The 21,378-nt window shown below is 51.4% G+C and overlaps 1 long non-coding RNA gene across 1 annotated transcript in view; it reads left to right on the top strand.

Moving 5' to 3' along the window:
* The first annotated feature begins 9,842 nt into the window (after positions 1-9,842).
* Positions 9,843-21,378, top strand: part of LOC130032020 (uncharacterized) — a 206,244-nt gene continuing 194,708 nt past the window's right edge. The window contains exon 1 of the long non-coding RNA XR_008793722.1: positions 9,843-11,499. This is a non-coding gene — a long non-coding RNA (uncharacterized LOC130032020). The remainder of the gene's footprint in view (positions 11,500-21,378) is intronic.

The raw sequence follows: 21,378 nt of genomic DNA, 5'->3' as shown, positions 1-21,378 counted from the left end.
TCAGAACTGAACCCAGGGCCTCGCACTTACAAGACACGTGTTTTATCACTGAGCCTCATCCCCACCCCCCATGCTTTTTACCAAGGACTGTCTGGCAGTAAGTATGAGCCATAAAATCCTGGTAGTCTTTGATTTGGCAATGCTGTTTCTAGTCAAATTTTGCTCTGGGTAGTGGTGAGGGATTTCCTGAGAAGTTAGTAGGTAGGTCTCTAACCCAATGGGCTTGGCTAGGCCAGTGCAGGTGCCATCTCTTCAGTATCTCTTAGTTTTCTCAAGGCATCAAGGCACTGGATCCTCACAACACTGCTGAGCTGCTGAGCTGCTGAGCGGAACACCTGTTATTTTGGCAATTTACAGGTAATTTGACTGAGCCATGAAGAGGGCAAGTAAGTTCAGCCAGATGGTACAGGAGGTCAATGATAAAGACAAGACATTTACGCTGGGGGAGGGGGTCCCTCTCCTCAGCCCATTTTTCACCCATGGGTTCCTCTGCCTCTCAGAATGGACCTTTGATATGGGAGAATATAAACCCATTTTTGCTAGAAATCTCAAGGACTAGGGAGAGAGAGAGAGAGAGAGAGAGAGAGAGAGAGAGAGAGAGAGAGAGAGAGAGAGAGAACAGCATATAATATGCTTGCTTTGCATGTGACTGACCGGGGTTCTGTCCCCAGCACCACATCTGGTCTTCTGAGCACAGCCAGGGACCCTCCCGAGAATATGGCCAGGAATAGCCCAGGTCCCCTGAACACTGCCAGGTGTGGCCCTCAAACCTGTCCTCCCTTTGTTCATCGATTTGCTCGAGCAGGCCCAGTAACGTCTCCATTTTGAGACTTGTTGTTACTGTGTTTGGCATATACTCTCGGTAGCTTGCCGGGCTCCCCGAGAGGGGTGGAGGAATCGAACCCAGTTCGGCCGGGCTGGCTGCGCGCAAGGCAAACGCCCTACTGCTGTGCTATCTCTCCTGCCCTCAAAACAAAAATAAATAAATAAATAAATAAACACTAAAATATTAGGATCATCCAGGCCATATATGACATTCATTTTGTGTTTGGAAGTTTAAACATCTTTTCTATCAAGTCAGGCTGATTTTCTGTGGCCTTTGCCCATTTGAGAACTTGCTTATCTACCAAATCTTGCTAAACTCTTCCAAAGGGCTGGCAGAGTGACAGTTCTCTGGATAAATGTGGTAGGGCCAGTGGTCTGACACCTGGAAATCCCGGGATAACATGTAAACAGACACCAGAGTGGCTCTTTATGGATTCCAAAGGTGGTCTGGATGTCCTTCTCCCTGGTGTGGGCATTCCATGTACCTTGAACTCAGGGGTATCATGTAATAAAAAGGAAACAGCCAGGAGCATCAAGGCCCCCACTCCTCAATGCTCAGCTCAAAGGGCTCTTTCTGACTGACCATTCCTTCCTAGTGCCTCTCTTTGAAGGCAAAAGTCCATATTGTCTAGACAAGGTCAGTTCATCCACCCTTGAGAACACTCATAGAAACATGTTCTTTCTTTCTTTCTTTCTTTCTTTCTTTCTTTCTTTCTTTCTTTCTTTCTTTCTTTCTTTCTTGTACTCTATTGAACTCTGTCCTGATGGAATCTATTCTCCTTTAAATAATTTAAATGGATTTTGTGTAAACCACAGCCCTCCTTCCCGGGCTGGTATTGACCCTGGATAGTTTACCAGTGATACAATCAGTCTAACCTTCTCTCTCCCCTGGATTTCAGCTTGAATGAGGCTGCAGCTGGATTTCTGTGCTACAAATAGCTCCTGTCTTCTGAGCATGGGCTTGAAGTTGGATTGAAGCAGAAAACAGAGAGAAGTCGGAACCTTGGCTGGGGTGCCACCTGTGTCTGGGAAGTGAGGGAGGCGGGTGGGGTGGCCTGTGCAAAGTGAAGATTTGAATCGGGGATAAGAGGACCGCGCGGGCGCGGGCAGAACTCTGCAGATTCCTTGGCACACTCTGGCAGAAGGATTCCCTGAAGGGCTGCACAGTGAAGAAATGTGCTGTGTGCTTGGCAGACCGGGAGCCACAGAGAACCTGGCAAGGCTTTCTGAGGATTTGGGAGCAGAAAAGCAGACTCCCCAGGTGGTTATTTATAGAGCCGGCAGCAGTAATGATCAGTTAGAAAAAATAAATTATAACTCAGTTGAACCTGAAATAACTTTTCTTTTGCAACTCCAGGCATTCCACGCGGGCTCCCCACATACCACACCCTCCAGCGAGTGTCCCTGGAGGCTGGGGGCAGGGGTGCACACCAGGCTCGCTCTTGCTCTTCCAAGACCTCAGCGAAGTTCCCAGGACAGCAGAAAGAGTTTTTTGCTGGCTAGAAACAGCATTGGGACAGGTTAATTTCTCCTCTGCCCCTGTACCTCAATTGCTAGAGCTTCCCCACTCTCTTTCCTAGTATGTCTAGAATGTGTGGGCTAAGGAGGGTCCCCTGGGTGGTGGTGGTGGTGGTGGGGTAATCAGGCAGTCTGAGCTTCCACTCTCACAAGACTGACTCTCATGCATGTGCACCAGCAAGAAAGAGCAGCTAATTATAGCTCCCTCCCCCCATCTTTCCACCCCTTCATCCTGGAGGTAGGATCACAGGATGTCCATGCCAACGGCCTGGCAATGGGGTCACCTTGAACTGCTCCACCCACCTCTTGGCATCCTGACATTTGGGCTTCAACCTTGCCTCATGTCCGGTCCATCTGCTCCTTCTTTTGTCTTCATTCGTTCATTCATGTGTCTGCTTTTCAGTCGGGCTGGAGCGATAGCACAGTGGTAGGGCGTTTGCCTTGCACGCAGCCAACATGGCCGACCCGAGTTCGATTCTTCCGCCCCTCTCGGAGAGCCTGGCAAGCTGCCGAGAGTATCTCGTCCGCACGGCAGAGCCTGGCAAGCTCCCCGTATTCGATATGCCAAACACAGTAACAACAAAGTCTCCAATGGAGATGTTACTGGGCCCACTCGAGCAAATCGATGATCAACGGGAGGGCCAATAGCCACATTAGCATTTCAGTCAACAAGCCTGCAGTGCTATCTCTGAGGTGTTGGGCACTAGCTTGGCAGAAATAAGCAGGCAGCTCTGCGAGCCAGTCGGGCCTGTGGACCCAGCCCCATGCTGCGGAGGAATGTACTGGGTGAAGGAGGGGCAGGCACGGGGTGAGTTCTTGGGTTTCAGGCATCAACAGGAGTAATTGGTACAAGCAGTTCCTTGCACCCAGACAGCTTCTGTCCTGTGCATGAAAGAATGCAAGCGTCTGATCTCAGAAAGGGCAAGAAATGGGGGACCCTGCGTGAGGAAGAAGAGGGGTGTGTCCAAGGGCCAAATCAGGATGTGGGAGGGATGGAAGCTGCCAGGGAGACCTGTAACCTCGCCCAGCTGCAGCATGGAGCTGGAGAAGCAGAACCAGGCTGCTTCCGACCTGTCCCTCAGCCCCTGTCGTTAAGCCCCTGGTACTGGGGTGGGTTTGTTGCTCGGCGCCAGGCATGATGCTCACACCTATATTTTTAAATATTGCCATTGACCGCTTGGAAGGTTTCTGCCGCTGTCTCCTATACATGGTTTGGTTTTTCTTTCGGTGACATGAGGGGTGGATTCCAGGGTCTCGCCCACTCGAGGCAAGAGTTCAACCACTGCACCAGAATCCTTAGGGAGCAGAAGAGTGCTCAGCTTCAGACGGTGGTCGAATTGACTGAATGCAGCCCCTTCTTCTTAGTCTCTGATTCTGTCACAAGCTCTGGGGTGGGGGTGGAGGAATGCAGCCTTCTGCCCTGGGATCCCGGTCACTTATGCTCCTGTGGGGGGGGGGGGTCACTGTCACTGTTCTCTCCATGGAACCCCCACCCTATGTGACCATGCGTCTGCCTACCATGTGTTGAGGAGCCGTTTGCTGGAGTGACTTGGACTCGTGGCAGAGGGGCAAGAAGTTCCTTGTTGATTCACCATGAAGGTTCTTCCTTTAGGGTGCGGGGAGACAGGGCAGGAGTGAGGGGTCAGAGGAGGTGACACCTATAACTTGAGGGTTCCTCGTGGCCATCAGCCTTCAGATGCAGTGACTGGGCCACTGGCTGCTGCAGCTGCTGGTCTGGAGGGCCAGGTGCTTGGGGAAGGGACACTATGGACAGGCCATGGGCAGGGCCTGCTTACCAGGGGAAGCCTGGCTTCTTCCTCTTCCCTGAGGTCTTCAGTTTGGGGACTCTGGACTATCCAGAGACTTTGGGGGAACACGGAGCTATCCTTGTCCTTTCTGCCTCTTGCTTCCTCTGTGCTGCCCACAGTGGTACCCCTGGCCTCTTGCACTATTAGTGGCTACTAGCTGTGGCCACTGTGCTGATGTCCCCATACCCGGGGGTTCCAAGTGGCCAGTGCCAACCCCCAACTTGCTGCCATTGTCTGGGAGGGTGGAGTCCACACAGCCACTGGGGTCTGGGATTCAGGAGAGCACTGAGGCAGCAGTGTGGGTCCCTGGGTGGGGGGTGTTGAGGAATGACTGCCCCTGCTGTCAGTCATTCAGTCGTGGGTGCTAGTTCTGTGTGATCTGTGCCCCATTTCCTCCAGGGCCAACTTCCCTGAGTGCAAAATCATTCCCCAGCACTGTGCCGCAGAGGCGGCAGCAGACAGCAGCAAGTGCAGGCACCTGACTCACATTTGAACCCTGTCTCCTGACTCTTTGCTCCCCCACGTTGCCTGGCCCGACACACCAGCATCCTTCCAGCATTTGAGCTGGGAACTAGCTCAGCACTCAACTTCCCAGCCTCCCACCATCACCACTCGTCCATGCTAGGACCCTGTCAGTGAGAACAGCAACCAAGGGCAGACCATCTCATTCCAGGTCTGGAAGCATGAGGAGTCCAGTTCCTTCTCTGGACAGGAGCGAACTAAGTGGGAAACAGCCCAGTTTTGGGAACACGTTGGCAGAGGCGCCTGGCTGCTAAGAGTGTTGTGTTCTGTGCCTCCACAGGCTCGTTCCAAGAAATGTCTGGGGACCTCTCTGTGCCTGGGTGTGAGGCACACAGGGGTGAAGCAGAAATGGGATCCTGCTTCCTGGAAACTCATCACCTAGGGTCGGGGGAGTCTGTACCGGAAATGGGGGAACAGAAGGGCTCAAACAGTGCTGGAGGCTAAAAGACGGCAGAGAAGAGCCCGAGGGGGGTGGGAGTTGGTAGCTGGAGTGGATGGGAACTGCTTGGAGTAGATGCTCAGGAGAGATTCTTGTGGTGGAAACATAAACTAAATTTAGGTGACAGGAGGAAAGTTAGCTGTTTGCCAGGAAAAAGGGCCGTGCAGAGTTAAGATCCAAGTGGATACTTAGAAAGTGATTTTTAGGAATTACTATTTGTTGGGTGGGGTGAAGAGGCAGGGATTTGGGCCACACCCAACAGTGCTCAGGGGCTATTTCTGGTTCTGTGATCCATTGGCAAGGATGCAGGGACTGTGTGCAGTGCTAAGGCTTCAAACCAGGGTGAGCCACATACAAGGCAAGCACCTTACCTACTGCAGTTTCTCTGGCCCTTAACAAGTATTCAGTTCTTTATGACGTATTTATTTGTTTGTTTATTTTTTTTTTATTATTTTTGAGGCTACACCGGGTAGTGCTCAGAGCTTTTCTTGGCTCTATGCTAAGGAATCACTCACGCTGGTGGTGCTCGGGAGCCGTGGGATACCAGGGATTGAACCCAGATTGGCCACGTACAAGGGAAGCACCTTGCCTGCTGTACTGATTACTCCAACCCCACTGCCCCACTGAATGAGTATTCTTTTTCTCTTTTAATGGAATCACTGTGTCCCAGTGTACATGCGTTACACTGTCACAGTGTAACTGAGATACAGTTGCAAAGCTTCCAGGATTGAGTTTCAGTCATACAATGTTTCAACACCCATCCCTCCACCAGTGCACCACCAATATTTCCCATAGCCCTCCTGCCACTGCCCCCACCCCCAGCCTGCCACTGTGACAGCACTTCTTTTTTTCTCTCTCTGTCTCTGTCTCTGTCTCTCTCTCTGTCTCTCTGTCTCTGTCTCTGTCTCTCTCTCTGTCTCTCTGTCTCTGTCTCTGTTTCTCTCTGTGTCTCTGTCTCTGTCTCTGTTTCTCTCTCTCTGTCTCTCTCTGTGTCTCTGTCTCTGTCTCTGTCTCTGTCTCTCTCTCTCTCTCTCTCTCTCTCCCCCCCCCTTTTGGGCATTATAGTTTGTAATGGGCTGGAGTGATAGCACAGTGGGTAGGGCATTTGCCTTGCAAGCGGCCAACATGGCCAACCCAAGTTCGAGACCTCCACCCCTCTTGGAGAGCCCGACATGCTACCGAGAGTATCTCGCCCGCACAGCAAAACCTGGCAAGCTCCCCATGACATATTCGTTATGCCAAACACAGTAACAGTTGTCACAATGGAGACGTTACTGGGCCTGCTTGAGCAAATCGGTGAATAATGGGAGGACAGTGACAGTGACAGTGGTAGTTTGTAATATAGATACTGAGCAGTCATCATGTTTGGTCATTTACCCACTTTCAGCACATATCTCCAATGTGGAGCGATCCCTAGCAACCATTATTGTCATAATGGTCCTTTCTCTGTCCCAACTACCCTCTAACCCAGCCTGTGATTCAGGCTTCCAGCTGTGGACCATTCGATCTGACCCTTGTTCTTACTGTCTTTGGGTGTTAGTCTCTTTCTATGTTTTTTTTTATTTAATCCCACAAATGAGGGCAGTCATTCTAGTCTGTCCTTCTCCTTCTGACTTATTTCACTTAGTAAGATACTCTCCATTTCTACTCATCTATAAGCAAATTTCATAACTTCATTTTCCCCCTAACAGCTGTATAGTATTCCATTGTGTTGATGCACGGCAGTTCCTTTAACCAATCATGTGTTCTCGGGCACTCGGGTTGTTTCCAGATTCTGTCTATTGTGAACAGTGCTGCAATGAACATACAAGTGTAGATGTCATTTCGGCTGTGTATTTTTGTAGCATAGAGGAATATTCCGAGACGTGGTATTGCTGGGGCATATGAAAGCTCAATTTCTGTTTTTTTGAGGAACGCCCATATTATTTTCCAAAATATCTGGACCAGTCACCATTCCCACCAACAGTGAATGAGATTCCCTTTCTCCCCACATCCGCGCCAGCACTGGTTGTTCTTATTCTTTTTGATGTGTGCCAGTCTCCATAGGGTAAGATGATATCTCATTGTTTTGATTTGCATCTCCCTGATGATTAGTGATGGAGAGCATTTTTTTCATGTGTGAATGAGTATTGATAGAAGTGAGATTTGTTATGCCATCACTCCTAGGCTGAGCAATTTGATGCATGATAGGAGATGCTCTCCTTGTGCCCCATGCTGAATAATGGCATTTCCACATGAAAACCAGGTCTGAGTCTTAGATTCTGAAGAACCAGGAACTTCTCCCTCCTGCGACTAAGCCATGACCACTGCACGGGGAGGAGGCTGCATCCTTTGGAAAGGAAAGGAAGCACCTTGCTTCACTGACTGCAGAAGCTCTTCCCCACTGTGACTGGGGAGGGTGAAGCCAGGAGGGGCCCCAAACTCTATGATTGGGGTATTAAAGGGGACTGCCAGGGATTCTAGTTTCAGTTCTGCCATCCATGATGTCTCTCTCATTGTTTCTTTGAACAAGTTCTGAAACCTTTCTAAACTTAGCAGTATGATAGTCAGTGAGGGTTGGAAGAGTTGCACTCTCGGGTACCTCTTGTTGCATTCTCTTTGGAGAGCCAGAATAGATTCCTGTGAGTTTCAAGATTCCTTTCTCTTTCTGTGCCTCTGCTGGCCAGCATCTCTGTGAGTGGGCGTCTCTGGGGATGGCATGGCTCCTGCATGTGAGATGGGTGCCACTACTAGGCACTCTGGAGGAGACCAGAAGTTTCAAGTGAACCAGTAGTAGTTGGTAGGTGGTAGTTAATAGTAAGTAGATTGTAGTAGTTAGTAGTATTAATAGCAGTTCCTGAGAACTTGACAGCAAATTCTCAGCCCTGCCCTGACATCCAAGGCTTCTCACCCCCACATCTGTATGTCTTTAAGTTCCCAGTTGATTCTGATACACAGTAATGTTTGAGAACCACCAGTATAAAGTCTGTGCTGTAGGATTGCGGGTATCACTGCTGGAGCCCAGCAATTACTTGAGGCCTCCTGGAAACAGTTGCCTTTGGCAGGTGTTTGTACCTTTTAGCTAAGCGAGCAGAGCTGTGGCTGAGAGTGAGAGATTGCTCCTGATGCAGCGGGGATTGTGCCGGAACTCTACTGGCTGCCATTCTGTCCAGGCGAGCACCTGCTGGAGGGAGCATGGGGGATGCAGGGAATGCATTCGTGCTGGGTTGACAGAGCATGCTGCTGGACAAGCTTCCACAGAAGCTGATTTAAACGGAGCAGGCTGGTGATGGCAGCTGGTGTTCATGCATTTTCAAAGTCTGCCCTTGCCCCGGGTTGCTGCCTTTCTGAGAGATTTGCTTACACCTGAGTAGTGAAGACCAGTGGTGACAAGAGGTTGGCCTGTCCAGGAACACACCATTTGGTGACTCTGCCATAGCCTGGACTTAAAGTTCTTCCCTGGCCTGGCCTCCATGTCTAAATGTCCATCATAGAACTAGAGTGAGGTGACCAGATGGCCCAAATCACCCAGGACTGTCCCGTATTTCCCCTTCCTGTCCCTCTCAGTCTGGTGTCTCGGATTTGGCCCTGCATTGCCCACTCCTGCTGGATCTTGTCCAGTCGAGGGACAAAACGTCCTGAAGTCTTCCTGAGCTACGGGAAACCAGGAGACTGTGAAGCACAGATGGCAATCCTGCACCAGCATGAAAGAGAGCGACGTGCAGGAAGGGATTGCTCCGGCGGCAACAGGAGGAGCTGACGGCTGGAGCGGGAGCAAGCAGGCCCGACTGGGATGGGGAGAAGTAAGTCTGTTTCTCTGCTGGGCTCCAGGGAGGGCTCACAGTCGGGAGGCAGCGGGAGGTGGACCTGGGGTGGTCCAGCTGGGCCAGAAGGCAGAGAAGGGGAGGCAGATGGGCAAGGCAGGGGGTGGGGTGAGGAGCATGAGCCAGAGTGTGTGTCCTGGCTGGCCTGGCCTCTCACTCACGCCGTCTGCCCTCATATATGCTCGTCCATCTTTCATCCTGCCATCGCGTCCCCGGCCCTCCCCTCCTCCTGCCACACGGCGGGCTCTGCCCCACGCACAGCTCTGGTCCTGCGCCTTTCCCCTCCCAAGCTCACGCTGCTCCGTCCCACCCCTTGCCTGCTCTCTGCTCCTTGCCCGGCTTCTGTGTGGTACTGCGTGATGTGAGCAGGAGAATGGTAGGTTCCGATTGTGATAAGTGTCTCCCTGTCCACAGATGCCAGCAGTGACAGAGACTCACCCCAGCAGCCTGCAAGTAGCCCATCCCGGAGCCACCACGTGGACGACTCACAGCACGTCTTCCTGACTTGGCAACCGCAAAGCCAAGCTGAGAAGCCAAAGATGCCCGAGATGCTCTCAAGGCTTTCAGAGCACCGCTGAGTCACGGGAGGTTCTGCCCGCAGAGACTGTAGGGGGAAACTCAGCGCCCCCCGGATTCTCATCTATCTCAGTGCCATTCTCAGAGCCACAGACAAGGCTCCTCCTGCCTCAGCCCTGCAAGTTCTGCTTTGCCTCCTCTGTGAGCAAGTGTTAACTGCTGCCCACTCTGAGTTCTGGAGTAGACCATCCTCCGTGAAATGGGCCAGCAGCACCCTTGGACATGCTTGTTTCTCAGAAGTTGCCAAGTTCGTGTTTCGCTTGCTCCGTTTGTGAGCTGAGGGCCCCAGATCGGATGCCAGAGCATTTCCCGACCTGTTTGGCCCCTCTCCCCTCTTCCCCAGAGAAACTCACAGGGCTGTGCTCCTGCCTCTCTAGGGAGGATTCTGCATGTGGCGGTGTGTACTTTAGCAGATAGATGAGCGAAACTGTGGTCCCGGGGAACCAGCCTCTTTGGAACTTAGCGGGTGACTGAAATTGGGCTCTCTCCCTGGAAGGAAGCAGCTGAGACAAAGCCACTTAAGTCTCAGTGTTCCACCTCTTCTACCTTGAGGCTCTCAGGCTGTCGTTTGGGGGTCCACCCTCATTCAGGGTAGTTCTCTTTTGTTTTTTTGCAGTTAAAAGTTATTTGGGTTGTTACTTTTCATTGGAGCAGAGCAGCCCCTGTTTATTTCAATAACATCAAAATGTAGACAAGAAAAAGAAGCCACCCTCAGCAATACTGAAACTGTCAAAGGGCCTTCCAGGAAGGCATGCAGCAACATACGGCATGTCCATGTCCAACACAACATATGTGTCCTGTGCCTGATGCTTCATACATAAATGTTACATAAATGTATTTGTCTGTCACAATACCACACTTATTCTTTGATAACATGTGTCTTTATGTCTTGCTAGAACAGCTTTCTAGATCAACTAGCTTTTCTTAAAAAAAAAAAAAAAGCCATATAAAGTCTTTTCTTACAGAAGGGAAACCCAGGCCCCAAAATGTAAGGTGGTTTATAAAAAGTGGGTCATTTAAATAATTTAATATCAAGAGATCAAGCTAAGTGGTTACAATTACAATGGAAAGACTGCTCAACTGCTCAACACTGCCACGATGATGATTATTATTTTCTTGACCATGAGTTACATGAATCTGAAGTAGCTGTGAAAGTGCTCACAGACACCCTCACTGATTCACCTACTCTCACAAATCCATACATAGAAGCACTGATAAACATGCTTGTGCAAGTCTATCCTCAAGGTAATTACCCATAAGATTAAAGGCTATGTAGGTTACCAAGACCCCCAAGTAGGCTGCCCTGTTAACTGCATGATCCCTGGATGTCACAGTCTAGAAGAAGTACTCCCAGGCTATTGCCCAGGTGACTGTATATATGTGTCTCCAGGCTTGGTAGCTCTGACTTCCTTTCCCTTGCCCCGAACAGGCATACTCCTAAGCGAGTTAATCAGCTGGCGGATGAGGGAAGGCTGCTATGTTGTTTGGGTTTGATATTGCAGTCCATCTCCATCTCACAATTCCTCACTGACTGCTGAGAAACGGCCCCTCCATCAGCTCCCATTTTTAGAGCAGCCGTTGGTGCAAGATGTCAAACTGGAGGTTGAGAAGACAAAGATGAAAGGAATAGAAACACTCTCCTGAGAAAGATCCCAGCCTCAAGAAATCCAGTGACTCATAACATGCATCTACTCTGAAGTCTCTCGGAGGAAGAAGAGAAATGCAAGTTGTACATTCCAGGGCCGAAATTTTGGGGAAAATCCATGAAGTGTCCAAAGGGAAGGCATGAAAATCACACGTGATCCATTGTGCCCTTCAGCACAGCCATGGTTCCTGAGTGTCGGTTAGCAGCAAGCCAGCCTGGCTGGATGTGTCCATCCTCACCAGATAGCCCTTCCAGGAAGGCCTTGCCTTTCACTTGTACCTCTAGAGACCCTGGTACGAAATCATACAACTTATTCTGAAATCTGTTACATGTGAACTCCCAATGGAATAAACAAAATTAAAGGTAAAGGAATTCATGAGTTGAAACAAAGTCTCAATGTTTTATGTATGGAGGAAAATCTGCATGAATTCATATCCTTCTGCTTGGTGGAAACTTTTTTTCAAATATTTCATTAAAAAGAGTAACCATCTGATTTTAGACAACAGGGGAACTAGAGAAAAGGAGAAAGCTTACCTTCTCCAAGTTGGGCTGATGGTGCTTTCACCCAGACAAACTTGTAGTAAGATGGGGTTGAGGACAAGACCTGGGAATATATGAATTTTCTGGGTTTTTCTCCCTATTTTTATTTAGGTAACATATTGTTGTAGTCATTTTGAAATTCACATAATAAAAGCTCAGAAATTTAAAATAGACTTTCAAGTATGCCATGATGCCCCAGAGTTAGATCCTTCTAGAGATTGTGTGTGTGTGTGTGTGTGCGCGCTTGCGCACGCGCGCACGCGTGCACGCACTTGCCTGTGCATTTAAAATCATACATGGGGACCATGGAGATATTGCAGGGGTTAAGGCACTTTCCTTGCATGTGGCCAACCCTTGTATGATTTCCAGCATCCCATGAGGTCCCTTAAGCAATGCCTAGAGTGACCCCTGAATATAGAACCGGGAGTAGGCTCAGAGCACCACTGGGTGTGGCCCCACACAAATGAAAAACAATGACAACCAGATATGTAGATAATATGTAGTTTTTAATGAAAAGCTTGACAATTTTATGATTAAACTTCTTCTATTTAACCTAAACTGTTCTTGTGGATTATCATGGCAGAGCCGGGGCATAGTTCTAGGAGGCTGCGGGGTGGGGGGAGGGGGTAGCAGATGAGTTGGTACTTGAAGAGAAGCATGGAGAAAGAGCAGGGTTCTTGTATTTAAGCAGTATTTACTGAGCGTTCTTATGTACCACACACTCGTCTCGACCCTGTAGAGTCAGAAGTGAACCAAAAGACAAATCATTCTCCTCAGGGGTATTCTTTTAAAATAGATGGTGGTAGACACTAGCGTAAGTCCGTGAGTAAATTAGTAAAGTGAGTAAAGGCCCTCCCGTTGATCATCGATTTGCTCGAGCGGGCCCAGTAACGTCTCCATTGGAGACTTTGTTGTTACTGTGTCTGGCATATCGAATACGTCACGGGGAGCTTGCCAGGCTCTGCTGTGCGGGCGAGATACTCTTGGTAGCTTGCCGGGCTCTCCGAGAGGGGCGGAGGAATCGAACTCGGGTCGGCCATTTTGGCTGCATACAAGGCAAATACCCTACCACTCTGCTATCACTCCAGCCCTTGACATATTTTTAATTTGACTGTGGTAAGCACTTTAGCAGAAACTAAGTTCCGTCTATGAGAAGGGGCCTATGCTGCGCCTTTCTGAAGCAGGCCTGAGACCTGGGGAGGAAGCTCAGAGGTTGCCTTACGTGGGTGGTCCCTGGGTTTGATTCCTGGCACGACAAATATAAATGAACAAATGCAAAATGAACAGCCAGGTGGGCCTCGTTGGAGAAGGGGGGCATGTGAGCACAGGGTTACAGGAGGTGAGAAGAGAGCCCAGGAGAGCAGGGAGAGAAAACCACAGAAAGAGGCAGGGCAGAGGGGCTGGAGCGATAGCACAGTGGGTAGGGCATTTGCCTGGCATGTGGCCAACTGGGGTTTGATTCCCAGAATCCCATATGGTCCTCCTAGCACCACTAGGAGTAACTCCTGAGTATACAGAGCCAGGAGTAACCCCTGTGCATTGCTGGGTGTGACCCAAAAAGGAAAAAAAAGACAAAAAAAAACCCCAAAGAGGCAGGGAAGAGGCCCCTGGATTGCTCCCACCCAGACTCTTCCCACTTCCCACTCTACCCCGGTTGGCTTCCGGGGACTCTGCAGGAAGCAGGGGCCAGGCTGGTGTAACCCTGCTACCATACGAGCTATCCGCAACTTCATCATGGTGTCTTTTACCCCTTCCCAGATCATCCTGTGACTTGTCTGTAATCGTCGAATCCAGATCAGGAAAGCAGCTGGAAGCAGCTGGATGGCAAAAATGAGTGTGAGCATCCAGGGTCACATCAGAGAACGGCTGCCTGCCGCTGTGGCCCTGTCGAGCCTCCCGTGCTGGGTCATTCAACCTCTCGGGCCACTCAGTTTCCTAAGTGAGGAAACCGAGGGTGCTCTTGGGTGGCTCGAGGGCTGTTCGCAGGCATGGCAGCCCGGGAAGCAGTGGCCATTGGAAGAAGAATCGGGAGATGTCACGGGTGAGGCGGAGGGAGGGGGCTCCTGGCTGCGGGGGATGCTCGGCATGATCCAGCGTGTGCTGCCTCCCCCTTCTCCACCTTGGACTAGAAGTGCTCAGCGCCACCCTAAAAATAGAATATTCCATCTGAGTAAGCCCTGAATCCCTGTTGGTCCCAGAGGAGACGCAGCAACATTACTAATTGCATTCCTCGCCTCATTCCCTCATTCCCGTTCGGTCCTTGACACATTCCTTCTCTACCCAGCCCGATGCTGTGCCGACGACGGGGTGCAGTGGAGGTGGGCTCCTGAGGTCAGGGGCTTCTTCCTCTGTTACTCTGGCTTTAAGGGTAACTGCCCCTCTGCAGTTGACAGGTTGAGTGCCTGGAGCCTCTCCTCCCTGGTGAATCAGTCAGTGGGAGGAGAGTGTGTGGTTGGCATCACTGCACTTCCAAATACAGCAAGATCACTGTGAATTTAAAGAACAGGATATGTGTAGAAGGTTGTGAGGGCAGAACTGGAGCCTTGAGCAATGATATGGAGAGGAAACTGCTCGACAACACAGAGAAATTGTTTCTTTTTCCCTCTTTACGTGGGTCACCTTGGCTGTACTTACTTCCTTGCTAATTCTAATTCTTTTTCTTTTTTTCCTAAATGACCCATCTTTAGCACCCTTGGGGAAACTCAGTAGTGGCTTCTAGAACTGGGTCTCTCTTCCCTTATCTGAGGGTCTCAAACCAGGCCATGGAAGAGACATACATATGCATGTATCATCCATGGAAATGGATTCTGAGGTGTTTAATTTGCGGAAATCAACTCCTAGTTTATGCTTGGTCCCCCCGCCTCCATTGCCTTTTAAATTACATGTGTACACCCCAAATCCCTCCGTTACTTCTTGCATTTCATATGTGACACCCTTTGTCTCCATGAACTGTTGTGGAGAGAAATTTTATTTGGAATATTCATAACAAGTCTATCACTAATTATCACTTGAACAATGTGTTATGGAGTGTATCCATGCAGTCATCTGGAACGGCACATATGCCATGAAATTTGGGCTTTGCTGTGCATGGGGTGTGCCCACCCCAAAGCCTTTCATCAACTCTGTGCTCAGGGAGGACATGGAGGTGCTTTGTGAGTATGGAGGGCTGACTCAGAGACACCATGTCCACAGCCATCGTTCCGGCCCTCGTAGCAACAATTTCCATGGTGGATTGCTATGCAGTCGAAGAAAAGCTGTCCCTCGAAACACCCGTGCCCCTCCCACCCAGGGCCTACTTGGGGAACGTGACCGTGAGATGGCTCTGGGTCAGCAGCCGATGCACAGAGCCCAGCTGCTGGCTTCTTTACAGGGGAGGAAGAGGCTGCTGGTTCTTTGTGCCTCTCTGCTTCTCTGGCAGGAAGGGTGGGGCTAAAGTTCCAGAGCCTGGCAGACCCCAGAAGCAAAGGAGAGGACGAAAAGTCTGTGTCTCCCTTTCCTTTCCACTCCCCTTCCTCCAGGGAGTCATGCTGCATTTCTTCTTCAGGATTCTCAGGGACTCAGAGCTTTGAGGGTCTGTAATGACATCATCGGGGAAGCCTGGGGAACGCTTCTTACCAATGCTTTCTGCTGAGGGTGGACCAAAGCCGAGTTGGTCCGCTGTGGAGCCTGAGCATACTGGGGGAGCCCATGGCCCTGGTGGTTGGACCTGGCTGGGGGCAGTCACAGATCACGTAACCCTGCTGGGAGAGAACCATTGGATCTGGGGATGCCACTGCTTTTGGTGTGTCTCTGGTGCCCACTTGAGCATGAGTGGGGGAGTCAGGCTCTGTCAGAGTGTTCGGAGGATGTAATCTGGGCGGGCCTACAGGTTGAATCTGTTAGAATGAGTGCTCTCTCGGGCCAGAGGTTGCCTTAGAAACAGTGACAGTTGGTGTTACTGGCCGAGTCCTAACTCTGAGCTGGGCACACTGTTCCTCACTGTCCTCAGCAGTGAGCACGGTGGGAGCATTTATGATAGAGTGCAGGAGAACCTTGTCTCACAGGGCTGGAGGAGGAGAAGACACCCTTGGGGTCCCTACTTGGAGACCCTCAGGCCCTGAGCAGCAGAGAGCCGCCAGCCCAGGGGCCTACAGTGGCTGAGGGCAGCCACAGACCACATGACCCTGCAGGGAGAGAGCTGCTGGGTCTGGAGGTGCCACTGCCTTTGGTGTGTCTCTGTGACGTCCACTTCAGCATGAGTGGGGGACTCAACTCCATCTGCATGGTGGGGGTGGGAGAGAGCCTTGCTGAAGGTCTATCTTGTTGCACTCCCTGTCCATGAGGGTCCCTGGGCCGGAGAGGTCAGAGAGCCGTGTGGGCGATGCAGACTTAGCACCACTGCATCACCGCCTTGGACTCCGGGGCTTAGTTGGTGATGCACGGGGAGGCCCCGGGAGATGGCTCACAGGGATGAGCACATGCTTTGCATATGGAAGACCTGGATTTGTTCCCTGGCATTGCACGGTCCCCTGAATAGCAGCACGGCTGGAGCAACAGAGCACAGTTCTGGGCGCCACTGTGAGTGTGTCACCCCCCCCAACACTCTGTCCCCTCCCCCTAAACAAAATGGAGTTCCTGACTCCTGGATTTCTGAGGGTTTGGTTTCTTTGTTTCTGTTTGGGGTCCTGGTGGGGTTCAGGAGGAGTCAAGTGAAAGTGTGTTTGAAAGGAACAGTTCTGGGTGTGTTGCAAAACCATGCCCGAACAGGTTCTGCTGCAGCCTCCACCCCCTCTGGGGGGATGTGGGCTCGCACGGCACTGTGCTGGGGTAGCAGAGGAGGTGGTAGGGTCTGTGGGTGGAAACACCAGCTGCTTTGTTGTGGTTTGGCCTGACCCGGCCACCACCTCCATTAATCGCATCGACACCCCACTGATGGAGGTGGCTCAGCTCCTTCCTGCATTTATTACCGGAAGGAGACGGGAACAGCCCTTGATTGAGTGAGTAGATGAGGGAAGCTTCACTGTTTAACCACTGGCTGGTGGATAGACCCAGTTGCTTTCTGTGAAATCATCAGGAAGGCTGCAGGATGGGAGAGAGAGTGTGGTGGAGGTTGCAAACTACTAGAAGCTTCCAGCTCCTTCCTGGTGCCCAGTCCCATCAGTCCAGGGTGCCCGCACCCCTCCAGCCCCGTAAACGCCTCAGGTTCCTCTTGGCCCAGGATCAGAACAGCTCTCTGGATTAGTCATCATGGTTGGAAGGACCCCACAAGCTGAGATGCCTGGGAGGAAATGAGAGGCATGTAGACAATGGGGGTATTCAGGTGAGGTCCCCTGTGAGCTTACAAGCTGCTGGAACACAGATCCATACACCGGTGATGAAGGATACATTTTCCTCTTACGACTCTGGAGGATGAAAACCAAAAATCCTTGTGTCAGAAGGGCCCTCACCCAGGGCCCAAGGGAAGGCCGCTCCCCTGAAGGCTCTGGGGCTGTGGGCAGGGCTTGGCATCCCTTAGTCAGGAGCGCCGTCAGCCTCTGCCATCACATGGCACCTTCCCATGTGAGTCTTCCCCTCCTCTGGGGGAGCAAACCCAACAGGCCATGGGTGGGACACCCAAATCAAGTATGGCCTCATCTCCACTAATGGCTTCTTCCCAGACCCTCTCTCCAAATGCGGGCATAGGCTGTGGGCTGGCTGTGTCTGTGTTTGGGGGTCGGGTCCCTTTATCCCTGTCCAGGCACATGGGGAGCCAGTGCAGACGATGGGGGTGTCCACGTGTGCTGCTCCTAGCGAGGTTGGAGCAGGGCCTGGGCTCCAGGTTTCACCTGCATCTGGGTGACACCTTCCAGCCGTGATGGGGAATGCCCCAGCCACGCTCTTCAGCATGGCAGCCTTGCCAGCTGCTTCCACCTAGGAGCTGGCTGTTACCGTGTGTGTCAGGTAAATCAGTGTTTCTGGACACACGTGTCTACCCCAGAGAGTTCTGGAATAGCGAGGGGGGGTGGGTGCATCTGGATGGCACATTCTGTTTATTTATTTACAGGTGGTTGACACCTGTCTGGGAACAGTTATCCCCAACATACCTGGACACGTTGTGCACCAGGTCCCGGCAGGAGCCTGATCATGGGGTGAAGGAGGATGAGCGCACGGAGAAACCCCTCCGGGAGCAGCTGATCACAGCTCACTTTATTGCCAAACGCGCACATTTTTATAGAGGGCCTTGGCTCACAGGAGGTCCAATCACACAGAGCTAAACACTATTGGCCTATCATCTGTTCTGTCTGCTATGCCTGATCCAGTCCCCTTCAAGGCTGTATGTTGCAGTTGGAATGACTTGCTTAAGGCGCACGTGATGCTTTTTGTGTTTCAGGTGGGTGTACATGAGTAGGGGGTTGAATGAGGCTCCGGGCACGCGTTGCAGGCGCCCTATTTTGCTATCTCTGCCCAGTTACTCCCCCTTGCGAGATTTCACTCCAGGGCCACTTTGCAAGGTCGGGTTTTCCCTGCTCTTGTGCCCATCACCCTGCTCCATAGACACTGATGACTGGTTTTCTGAGAAAAAAGCAGGAGGCCAAAGAAGTTTGGGCCCCGAGGGAGTTGGCCGTGGTCACCTTATGGCAGCTCAGGGCACTCCAGTGTCAGGAATGTCTGAGAGGTCCTGCAGTGCAGCCACTGGGGGCGCCACCAGTCTGAGGAAGGCCCTGTCCCTCCTTTCCTTCTTGGTGGCAGTTTGCCAGTCCTCAGCTGGAGCTGTGCGTCAGAGACAGATCCCTCACCCCAGGAGGTACTACTGAGTCAGGGCTGAGTTGGGCCCCCAACCTCAATAACAGGGGCACTCTTGATCAGCACCCCACTGTCCTTTAGAGCCACCCTCTGGAACGCCCAGGTGGGCAAGGCAGGATGCTTAGAGGACATGCCCATGGGTGGTGCCGACTTCACCTCCAGTCATGCAGGGTCCAGGCAGGGACCAGGGTCCACTGGGAGAGTTCTGTGCTTGGACATGCAGGAGAGATCTGTGGGTGCACATGCAGGAGAGATCGTCTGTGCTCAGATGTGGACGCCCAGCCAAGGAGCTTGTCTGATTGGATGTGGGTGCACTCCAGGGAGAGATTATCTGTCCTCAGACTTGGGTGCACACCCCGTTTATGGGTCTAAGGGCCTCAGGAAGCTCCTTGAGCAGAGGTCAAGTCCTGAAACCCACTCCCCCCCTCGCCCCCCAGAGCCTCCCTTTCACAGAAGAAATCACCGGACTTGATGTGTGGCATCAGTCATGGGGTTGCTTTGGGCTGGTGAGTCACCGGAGGAGATGGCATCTTAGGACCCCACCTGGAGTCCTCTGTGGACCCCAAAGACAAGGTGAGGAACCTCAGGTTCAGCCTGGCTCCTTCAGCAGCAGTATGAGGTGTGGGGGTTCCTTAAGGGAGTCTGGGTCACCCCACAGGGACACAGCATATTCGTGTGGATTTCTGATGTCCACTCTCGGGTCCTGCAAACCCTTGACTCCCTATGTGAGAAAAGACAGCTTGGTCCTGTAGTCAGCTGCTAGGAGCTACCTTTAGCCTGCTGTTTTAGGATCAGATACACTGTGGGATTCTGATCGTATCCGGAAGTGACGTTTGATCTTATGACTATTTCTTTCATAATTTTAAATTTTATTTTTTATTGAATCACCATGAGATTCAGTTACTAAGTTTTTATGATTGAGTTTCAGTCATATAATGATCGAACAACCATCCCTCCCCCAGTGCACATTTTCCACCACCAATTTCCCAGTATCCCTCACGCCACTCCCACCACACCCCTTCCCTCTGTGGCAGGCACTCTCCTTCCTTCTCTCTACTTTTGGGGCATTATGGTTTGGAAGGGCTGGAGCGATAGCACAGCGGGTAGGACGTTCGCTTTACAAGCGGCCAACATGGCCGACCCAAGTTCAATTCCTCCGCTCCTCTCGGAGAGCCCGGCAAGCTACCGAGAGTATTCCATATGCCAGACACAGTAACAACAAAGTCTCCAATGGAGACGTTACTGGGCCCGCTCGAGCAAATCGACGATCAACGGGAGGGCCTTATTTATGGTTTGGAATACAGACACTGAGAGGCCATCATATTTGGTCCTTTATCTACTTTCGCACACATCTCCCATTCCGAGCATTCCCTCCAACCATCATTGACTTAGTGGTCTCTTCTCTATCGCAACTGCTTCTCCCCCACCAGCGCACCCCCCTCCCCAACCCCCCCCCCCCCCCAGCTCTTGAGACAGGCTTCCAACCTTCTGGTCCTTGTCTCTACTGTCCTTGGGTGTTTGTCTCATACTATGTTATTTTATATTCTTGTGGCTATTTCTTTGATGGGTTCACCTTTAGCAGGGGCTGGAGTGATAGCATAGAGGGTAGGGCATTTGCCTTGCATGTGGCCAACCCGATTTCGATTCCTCCATCCCTCTCGGAGAGCCTGGCAAGCTACTGAGCGTATCCCGCCTGCACAGCAGAGCCTGGCAAGCTACCCGTGACGTATTCAATTGCCAAAAACAGTCACAACAAGTCTCACGATGGAGATGTTACTGGTGCCTGCTTGAGCGAATTGATGAACAACGGGAGGACAGTGCTACAGTGCTACCTCTAGTAGAGTTTGGGGAACTTGGGGACAACCCCCAGAGGTACATGGCCCGGCAGTTCAGGTATGATATTTCGGTGCTTGGCTTTAGTGAGGAAGTGTTGTAAACTTCCTTCAGGGGTTACCCCCAGAAACAAAAGAGAACCACTGAGACTTAGAAAATTTGGGGTAACGTGGGAGTCTGTCTTACCAGTCCTATTAGTCTCGCCATTCAAAACCGGTTGATTTCTGTGTACTTACTATTTCTCAAATATCTTGATTTCTTTGCCACTCATATGTTGGGGATTAGCTATTCTGGTCCCCCAACCATGTGGACGAGAGGGCATCTCTGCCATGCTCAGAATCCTACATTGGTATGCCCTGCTGCTCCAAAGGAAACCCTAGGTGATTGAAACCTGTCATGGGCCAGAGGCCTCAGAGCCCTGCCTGCTTCTCCTCATTCCTCCTTGCCCTCCATCAGATCTCCAAGCCCATCCTTACTGCAGGCCTTTGCACTGGATACTCTCCCTGACGTTTCTCCTTTTCTGGCCATCCATCTCCAATAGCCTTCCCTAACACTCTGGGTTCTTGTCCCCCCTCTCATTCTGTGTTCAGAGCTTTTATCACTCCCTGACCTATGTCTTCTTTGTCTAGCTCTCCCACTAGAAGGAGTGAGCTGCTGTAGGCGGGAGCTGGAGTCTGTCTTAGAGATGGTCACATGCCTGCCGAGCTCTTGGCTCACTGTAGATGCCCAGGAAAGACAGACTGACAGAGTCTCTGAGCCCCACCACTAGAATTCTATCATGCTTTTAGGATGAAGTCTCCCCCCATTGCTACCTTGTACTGTAAAGACTGGGAAGTTGTTTCTCCCGCCATGTTCTGCCCTAGTCAGACCCTCACAGAATTATCAGTCACAGGCAACAGAGACTGGGCACTGTGGGACCCAAGCATGCAGCGGATCTTGGGGAACATTGTACTTGTTGGGGGCTTGGGCCTGGGGCAGCCTGCAGAGCCCAGTGGGGCGAGGCCAACTAGAGAAGAGCTAGTGTTTCTCCACCATGCTGACTCCGTCGTGTGCATTATTAGGGGTGTCAGTGGTGAAGTACCCCTTCTCTGCAGAGAATCATGCCAC

The sequence above is a fragment of the Sorex fumeus genome, unplaced genomic scaffold (genome assembly GCF_029834395.1).
Source record: "Sorex fumeus unplaced genomic scaffold, SorFum_2.1 ptg000047l, whole genome shotgun sequence".
Lineage (NCBI taxonomy): Eukaryota > Metazoa > Chordata > Mammalia > Eulipotyphla > Soricidae > Sorex > Sorex fumeus.
The sequence above is the reverse complement of the archived record's forward strand: the minus strand, read 5'-3'. Positions and strand labels throughout refer to the sequence as shown.